The following is a 9,756-nucleotide window of genomic DNA, read 5'->3' as shown; positions in this document are numbered from 1 at the left end:
CATTTATTATCCGTAGCGGGTTTTATCCACAGATACCCGCGGGTGCGGGTATTTTTGCCATCCCTACACTCACTACAAGAAAAAATGATTTTTATGATGACAATATTTGTCACTATAACCTTAAAAAAATCGTCACTACATATATCTTGTGACGATATTTTGATTTGTCACCAGTCGTCACTAATATGCGAGTCACTATTTCATTAGTGACTATTTTTTAGATGTCACAAATAAAATATTTATTGTGATAAAAATATCGTCACTAGTACTCATACACAATAATGACAAACTCATGTTGTCACAAGTATACGAGACTATATAGTGATAATTTAATCGTCACTACTAAAAATTAATAATGATAATAATAATAATAATAATAATAATAATAATAATAATAACAAAGTATTATTATTATTATTGCTATTAAATGTCAATTTTTTGTCACTGATTATTAATTTTAATCGATAGAATTTTATGACTATTTTTTTTATAATAATTTATATTGTTTGATTATCACTATTTATTTAATTTAAAAATAATGCATTCGTCACTTTTTTAAATGTTAAAATGAAAATGAATTAAAATAAATACATAATTAAATAATTCAAATATAACATTAATATATATATATAATGCAGTGCATGTACAATAATTAACTAAAACACAAAAATATTTATTAGAGTAAATGCGTTGGTATTGGACACAAGTTAAAATACTAAATCACTAAATATAAATGAACCATTACATGTTTAATAACAAAAATTGAAACATAATACCAACAACATTTTAAATCTCAAATACCGTATATTAAACTATTACAACTACTAACATTTCATAAATTTTAAATTAAATAGACTACTCTCTAAGTAAAAAGGCAACATCTTCATGAATTTCCAGTCCTGCAAATAAATATAAGTAAAAATAATAAATATGTGGAAAAATAAAATAATTGGTGTTTTTTTTAAATGTAATCATATATAAAATTTATTATAAAATATTAATTAATAAAAGATTTCAAAAAAAAACTTACATTTTTAACTTAAGCACTTGAGTCAGTAGAGTCTACAGCATCACATTTCTCTCAACAAGTTAGCTATTTGATGCTTCACTTCATTCTCAACATTTTGCTTCATTTGCTCTTGTTGAGCAATTCAATTTGTAGTTAAATATTGGTCTCCTCTTGCTTTTTAGTAATATCAGTCAATTTTTGCACTTCTAAATCTAAATTATTTGCTCGATTTTGAGCATTCTCAAGTTAATTTTGAAGAAATTGTTTTTGTGAAAATTTTTTAGTTATTCCTGAACTGCCAACACCTATAGAGTGATTTGGTTTTCTTCCTAAAACAATGGCAAAGTGTTCCACCAATGGTACAGGGGCCTTTGAAATATTTTTCTGATATGTATCACTTACATTCTTCAAATCTTCCTATAAAAAATATAAAAAAATTATGATGTCATTAAAAGTTTCACTATACTAGTTCACAAATAGATATTAAAAAATTGCATAAAAGATTATTACTAACTATCAACACATAAAGAAAATTGCAACTATATATAATATGTCACATACAACATATATAATTAATGTTTTTATATTTAATAACAACATAAATTCTATAAAATATCTTTTTAGTTACCATAATTTGTTCTCCATTTGGAATGCACCAAGTCCCATTAGATCTCATACGTGTTGCTTTCCAAACTTCCATAGCGTTTGGTCATTCATCAACTTTGGATTCTTGTTTTTATTAAAATAAAATAATAAAATAATACAAGTAAATTAATGATTAAATTATCAAAAATAAAATTAATTTAGTGTTGAATAACTTTATAAATTTGCAAACCTTACATTTATTGATATCTTATTCTATATGAAAATAAAAAGGGAAACTGTTTTATATAATTTACAAAGAATTTTACATGAAACATTACCATTTCAAATGCCTTTTGCACAATTGATTTTGTTCCGGTAATTGATTTCATCTCTTGCTTGCTTCGATTAACTTTATTTTTTAAGCTCCTTTCCTGCATATGAATAAAAATTATTTATAATCATATAAATATAAAATTATAATAAATAAATTTAAACTCAAAATATTTAAGTAATTTTACCTGAAATTTTAAATCAATAAATTTCCCTTCTTTTTGAGATATAGTTGATGTAAATGATAAAGCTTATTTTTGTATTGAGATTGAATTTGCTTCATTGCATATTCCTTAACCTCATCAGATAAACTTAATGCATCCTATGTCAGATGAATATTATAAGAGAAACATAAACAAAACATTATCAAATGAAGTTTAAAAATATAAATTATGTTGAATGAAAGCAATAACCATACTAACCTTCATATGTTTCCACATTTCATCTACATCATCTTTAGCTATTTCACTTCAACTATTAATTTGCAAAGGAGCTTTCTGGCGTATACAAACTTGTGCCTCTGACTTAAAATATTTTGCATGTTTTCCACATATCTTATAAAATGGTGGAGGAAATTGAATGTCAATATTTTTTCCTTTTGCCATAAGCCTTTCTTTTTTCTTTTTAAATTTTGCATTAATTGTATGTCCACGTCCTTTCCTTATGGCATGATCACCTAAAATAAATAAGATAAATTAATAATATTTTATAATAATAATATTTTATTTTTTTCCTAAAAAAGTGTCATAAAAGTACTTGAATTAGATTCAACTTGTTCTACATTCATAGTTTCTGAGGCATGAGCTGTCCTATTGAGTTGAGACTCATTCACTTGTTTTTCAACTTGTGTAAATGGACCATTAGAGACTTTTAGAATTCAATCTCAATGGTCTTATCACCTACCAATTAGAATAATTAATTATAAAAATTAAAGGTAAATACAAATTACATTATTAAATAAGTAAAAAAGAATGCCAAAATCAAATTGATGAATTGTCTGTGCATTTCAAATATCAATCCAAAATGATAAGATTTGTCTAAAATTGGTGTTCTCTAAGAACTACAAAGTGACTATCCATACAAAGGTTTTTGAAAAATTTTGTATGAGCATATAAGATTATGAGACACCATACTTTGTTGAAAGACTATCATCAATAACTTGTAAAACTATAAATTTTAGGGATTAGTAATATTTGATAAGAAACGTTTTTCCTAAATGCATATGTTATTGACTTAAATGATTAACAAACTAAATTACTCTAATACAATATCTACTATAATTCGATAACAAAATAATGCATATTAGAATTACAATGAAAAAAAAATTATAAAAAATTATTAAAAAAAAATAATGCATATTAGAATTTCACCCCTTTTGTCTCCATTGAGAGTGCTGAAATATTAATTCAAGACATCTCAACAACTTATTGAACAACTTGTTGTGCACCAGGGGTTACGACACACATACACATGTCTCTAAATTGGTGAGATATTGTCCATTTTGGGCCCAGCCCTCATGGTTTTGCTTTTGGACATCATTCAAAAGCCCTCTCAACCAGTGGAAAATAACTATTATTTAGGGTTTAGGGTTTAAATAAAAACAAACATACACATGTCTCCAAATTGGTGAGATATTATCCGCTTTGGGCAGACATCATTCAAAAGGCCTCTCAACCAATAGAGATAACTGTTATTTAAGGTTTAGGGTTTAAATAACAGTAAAAATAGTAACGGACAAAATATAAATTCAAGACATCTCAACAACTTGTTGTGCACCGTGGGTTACTACACACATACACATGTCTCTATAAGGCCTCTCAACCAATGGAGACAACTATGAATATATAAAATCATGTTCATCCTCTTGTTTGAACGATGTGAGACTTTGCTTGTATCCCAACAAGGGCAAAGAGTTAAGAGAGATACTGGAGGTGGGGCGAACGAGGGGAGTGTTGACACATAATAACGGTTTTAATTATTATCTATGACAGCAAGAGTGTGTTTAACAAATTATGTATTGAATCATTATCTCTATTCTATCTAACTTTCTTCAAATTAACCCAAATAGATAGTCACAATCCAGAGAAGATTTTTGTGGGCTGGTAATAAAGGAAGTGAAAAAATGGCATGCGTGAATTGGGATAAAATTAGGGGAACAAAGAGTAATGGTGAATTGGGTATAAAAAATGTCACAAAATTCAATGTATGTCTACTGGCAAAATGGAGGTACAACTTATTCCATCAAGAGGACACACATTATGGGGGAGATGTTATAATGTATTTATTTACGAATTAAGATGGGATGTTTTGGTTAGCTCACGTATTGTATCTATATATCTGTATCTGTAATTTTTCCACGGTTAAAATTAGAATGTTCAAAAACAGATTAATCTTCGGATATTGATGTTGTGTATTCTTCGTTTTCTTCGTCGACCTCTCCCAATTTGGAACTCTCAATCAAATATAACTGAAGAAAATCTATCTTAGCAATGTTGTACTCCACCAGAACATAACTGACATCTTCAGTTCTATGCACCTGCAGGGACCGCGCCCCATTAAACAGACTCATAATAACCATATCAGACAACGGTGTTGCCCTCTAGGCGAAATTCTTCAAATCTTTCAGTGAAAACTCCACTAGGACAGGCTCATTCATCTCTATCACGGTAACTCCTTCAGGCTAAAACATTAAAACCAAAACATTATGATCATGAAACGTGATGAAAACTCGACATAACAAGGTATAGTTTCTCACCTTTTTCACACAAGTTTTCATCTCTATGTCCGTAACTTCATCTTGACCATTTCCAGTTTCAACAAATCCATTGGTAAAAAATTCAGCATTCTCTTTAGTCACCAACAACTTCAAGATACACCACAAGACAATCATTGATGAGCATAACCTTTTAAACAAAAATAAACACTAACAAATCCAAAGCAAAACTAATTACCTTTAGAAGCATAAGTGCTCAAGAGATCCCTATAGATTCTAACAAATTCATAAGATGGCATCTTTACAATGGATTGACACTCTACCATCGAAAGAGTAATCCCGACGTCCCATTCATTTTTCGTATTCACCAGCCTCATTTTAAAATCATAAATCTTGTTTTGTCCAACAAATAGGTCACATAACTTAAAATTGCATAAATGATACAACATCAATTCAGTTAGAGAAAACTTAAACTTTCTAGGACTTCTATACGTAAAAGTGGCAACGTCCCTGTCGTTATCATCTGTAATGATAAGAATATCATCCATGGCAATTTCATGAGAGGGAATTTTCTCAGAAGAGTCATCCTCATCAGAGCTACTATCATCATCCTCATAAAAGTTACGTTTATGTTTTTTATCATCAATATCATTAACACATTTCTTGAGCTCATTTTCCAAGTCGTAGAAGTCTACGGTAATGGAGATGTGTCTCTCACAGTAAAAGAGTAGAATTTCAAATTCTCTCAAAAAAGTAAGAATTTGAAATTCTTCATATTTTTTTTCTTCTTATTTCACTTATCACATTAACATAATGAACAACTTTTATAATAATTTTCTCTCCCTAAAATATCATAAATATTAGTTATAAAAACTATTATTTATATTGTTAATACAAGAAATGTAATTAAACATAAATTTATATAAAAGTATTAATATTTTTATGTAAATATTTTAAAGTAAAATATTCAAAATTTCTAAACCAAAACATTTTCATCTAAAATAATATTCTTATAAAATAAAACCAATAATACATTAATATTGTAAACTATAATAACATCTTAATACATTAAGTAAGTAATTATTAATTATTTCAGTTTTAAATTATTTTTAAATATATATATATATATATATATATATATATATAATATAACATTAGTAAATATACAAGAAATAACTTCTTTTGCAATTATTTTTCTAAAAAAATCATTAGTTACATTAATTTTAAATTATTATAGTTTTTAAAGTAAAAACAATTATAAAATTTACATAAAAAATAATTATTAAAAACAATTACGGTTATATGCTAAAACTAATGAATATTAACGAATAAAATAACACACATTCATAAAGTGAATAACTTCGGGAATAACTATTTTTTCTTTAAAATATCAAAAAAATAATTATAAAAATTATTATGTATTATGTTAATATAAGGAATATAATCTATTAATTTTTAACAATATAAAGGAAAGATGTTCTACAACAACTTCCTCAAAAACTCTAAATTTTTTTTTATATATAAATGTTAATTATAAAAATAAAATAAAATAATACAAAAAGCATCATAAAACATTAATTACATTAATTTTAAATTATCGTCATTTTAAAGTTAAAGTAATTATTAAATTTACATAAGAATAATAATAATTATTAGTATTATATGCTAAAAAATAATGAATATATGCAAGAAACAACTTCTGCAACAATTCTTTTTCTTTAAAATATGAAAAGAATAATTATAAAAATTTCTATTACTAATATATGACTATTAGGAAAAATATGTTTTAGAAAGAAAAGTCATATCAAGTAGTCAAATTGATGTCAAGATATGTATATACTTAGGTTATCATTATCTCCTTCATATGCTAACATTTCATTCAAATATAGGCTATAATTTAAAAAAAAAAAAAAGTTCAATAATTTATAAAATTTCATTTATATTTATTTTTTAATATTATTTTTTTACTTATTCTTAATATAATTATACTTTGCATATATTTTTGTTGTCGATTTTTATTTACAAAATTAATTATATATTATTTTATCTTATTTACTAAAATAAATCTTCCATAGCATGAGGATTAATATAATATATTAAAAAAAATTAGAAGGTGCAAAATGATAGGGTCAAGATTCTCCTTAACTTTCAAGGAGGTCCTTCCTTATACACAACAATAATAAAGTATCACCATGAGGGCAACAGATGCTCCAACCTTAGCAAAAAAATCTATAGTTGTATATTAAAGGAAGGAAGGTATGATTTATAAAAGAAAATAAAACACAAAAAAGGTATGTTTTGTAACAAAAAAGAAAGAGAATGAAAAGTGTGTGTTGTAACAAACTAAAACATGAAAGGTTTGTTTGGTAACTAAAAATATACGGAAGGTATGCAAATTTATAAAATTTTAATTTAAGAAAATCATTTTAAAAATATAAAATAATTTTAAAAATATTTATTCTAAAAATATTCTCATCACTTCCATTCAAGATAATTATTTTAGTTATATAAAGAAAATAAGTTAGTTTATTTTTATTTGATATTTTCTTAGAGTTAGGTAATAAACTTTAAAATATTTATTTATTATAATATTTTAATTCATAATATAAATATTATTGCAATGGACAAACTTAACTGTTATTAAGTAAATAAATGAAAAAGACTATCTAATTAACAACTAAAATAATGTTATTTAAATTATTTAATTTAATTATCATTTAGATAATATTTGTTATATTTTAACATTTTTTATTAATAGAGATAATGTTATTATCTTAATTTGGATAATGTTATCGTCATAGATAATTTGTTAATAACAGATTTTTTTTCCAGGTTTGAATGTTCTATATATAGTCATGTTAAGTACATGAGAATGCATAACATTTTCCGTTACTATAATTTCAAGTCTGAGTCATTGATATGCAGTTGGATTGAGTACTTGAAGAAAGATATCTATCATGAGAGGAAGATTGTTTTAATTGTGGATTCTACAAAAAGAAAATATACAAAGGTTAGTAAATTTGTTTATTAAATTTGACATTTTAAATTGATAATATATGTGTTGTTTAATCTAGTTTTTTTGCTATATGGTGTGATGCATATTGACATGTTTCTCTTTGTTCATTGTCTTAGATGATTTGGTAATTTAAAAATAAATAAAAAATCAATTTTCTAAAAGAAGTCTTGTGTCTTGATTTAATTTTGAATTTTATTTTTGAAAATAGGTGATAATAAATAATAAAAATAATTTAAATATATTTCTTTTGGATTTAAATAAATTATTCTTAGAGAATAAAAGTAAAATAACATTATTTTATTTTATTTTAAATTAATTTTGTAAGGATTGGTTAACAAACCTTTTTTTTCATAGAATTTTGAAACAAACTTACAAAATAAAAAATTTAAAAAGATAAAAAAAAGCTTTTAATCTTCGTGAGAAGAAAATGTTTTGATTCACATCAAACTCTTTACCTTAATAGTTTTAAATTTTGTTGTATGAGATAATAAAATAAAATATTTAAAAAAATGTTAGTTTAATTTTTTAGGATCAAGTTAACTAGTACAACATAATGAATGGAAAAGAGTGTTATAGATATTTAATATTCTAATTTTAGAAAATATGAGAGAAAGTGAACAATATGCTAAATTGGATATTAAGAGAGAAGATAAATTAATAAAATTAAATCAGTAAATTTGAAGGATGGGTAGGAAAAGATAAAGGAATTAATTTTATTAGAGAAGATTTTGGTCAGTTTAAATGAATTAATCAAAAAAGTTGAGGAAAGATAATAACAGGAAGTAAAGCCTTGAGAGAAAAAAATATAGTAACCTATATGAGGCTTATGTATAAACGACACCTTTGAACTATTATACAAAATCCAAATTTAATGAGAGAGTGTGGAGTACACAAAGTTATGAGTGAACAAATTGATGGTTGTGTCTAATATAATAAGGTTGATATAAAGATAAAGGTAAAAAAAAATATTTCTTTTATATTTGATTTTGAATGTGAATTTGAATTTTTATCATTAATTATATATATATATATATATATGTACTATCCGTATTTCGAATCCGGGCTCCGAGCTCGGGTTATCAACGTGGGGCGACCTCAGACAACTAGTTGGATGACGTCAGCCCGGTATTTAAGTAAATCACAACTGAAATCCTGGGATCCCGCCCCAGACGGGCTCCCCCATTTAATCATATTATATCATAACATATCTTATCTCAGGCCCAAAGCCCAAGGCAAACCTAAACCACTCCTGTGAGACCCGTGGCTGATACATATACACACTTCCCCTCACAACTCTCACTAGAAATTCTCTCTTCCCCTCTCAAGGCTCTCACTTCTCCTTTTCTTTCTCTTACTTGTGGTGATACTTGGAATCTGAAGGTGCTGATCAAGCTTAGTCAAGGACTAGCTGAAGATTTCCTCCTTTCTTCATTCAAGTTTCCCTTCTTCTCCGTTCTCCGCAGTCCCGAAGCTCGGATTCTTCACCGAGGTAAGGGAAGCTAGTCCTTTGACTTGTTTGGCTGAAAATGAATTCTAGGAACTCTTTGATTGTTTGATGTTTGATGATTTTGAGCTGAGATTGAAGGACATGGGGTTTTCGGGGTTTCGGGGTTTTGATCAAAAATTTGGGATTTTTGATGATTCGTGGTTGCATGTGAAAAAGAAGGGGTTTTTGTGTTGATTGACGAAAGTATAGTTCTTTGGAGGGTTTGCATGTGTTTGGGCTGTTGGATTGTTGCAGGTTGTTGTTCAAAAATGGTGGAGGGTTTGTGGTTGCTGTCACTAACGGCTGAGCCGTTTTGAACGGCTGAGCCCCTTGGGAGTTTCGTGACAGGGGAGGGTTTCTGGAACCAAACCGCTGAGCGATTTTAAGGCGCTGAGCGCTTTGGGGGCAGAGAGCTCCCTGGAACCGAACCGCTGAGCGGATTTAAAGCGCTGAGCGCATTGGGGGCAGAGAGCTAGAGGAGAATTTCTGGAGGCAAAGCGCTGAGCGCTTTGGAGGCGCTGAGCGCCTTTGTACTTTCAGAATTAGACCTTGTAGTCTTCAGGAAAGTTGTAGTCTTGGATGTTAGCTTTCCAATGGCGCTGGAATCACTCAAAAAG

General features: G+C 27.2%; 2 long non-coding RNA genes across 2 annotated transcripts; both read right to left on the bottom strand.

Moving 5' to 3' along the window:
* Positions 1 to 697: 697 nt before the first annotated feature.
* On the bottom strand, positions 698 to 1,757 carry LOC145955517 (uncharacterized). The gene is made up of 3 exons (XR_014432150.1): positions 1,638 to 1,757; positions 1,031 to 1,426; positions 698 to 899 (listed from the first exon to the last, which is right to left on the bottom strand). It is a non-coding gene; the product is annotated as an uncharacterized LOC145955517 (long non-coding RNA).
* A 357-nt stretch (positions 1,758 to 2,114) lies between these two features.
* LOC145956499 (uncharacterized) lies at positions 2,115 to 2,815 on the bottom strand. Its single transcript, XR_014432761.1, has 3 exons — positions 2,681 to 2,815; positions 2,347 to 2,600; positions 2,115 to 2,246 (listed from the first exon to the last, which is right to left on the bottom strand). It is a non-coding gene; the product is annotated as an uncharacterized LOC145956499 (long non-coding RNA).
* Positions 2,816 to 9,756: the final 6,941 nt, after the last annotated feature.

Source organism: Cajanus cajan, chromosome 3, assembly GCF_000230855.2.
Source record: "Cajanus cajan strain Asha chromosome 3, NIPB_CcT2T_4, whole genome shotgun sequence".
NCBI lineage: Eukaryota > Viridiplantae > Streptophyta > Magnoliopsida > Fabales > Fabaceae > Cajanus > Cajanus cajan.
The sequence above is the reverse complement of the archived record's forward strand: the minus strand, read 5'-3'. Positions and strand labels throughout refer to the sequence as shown.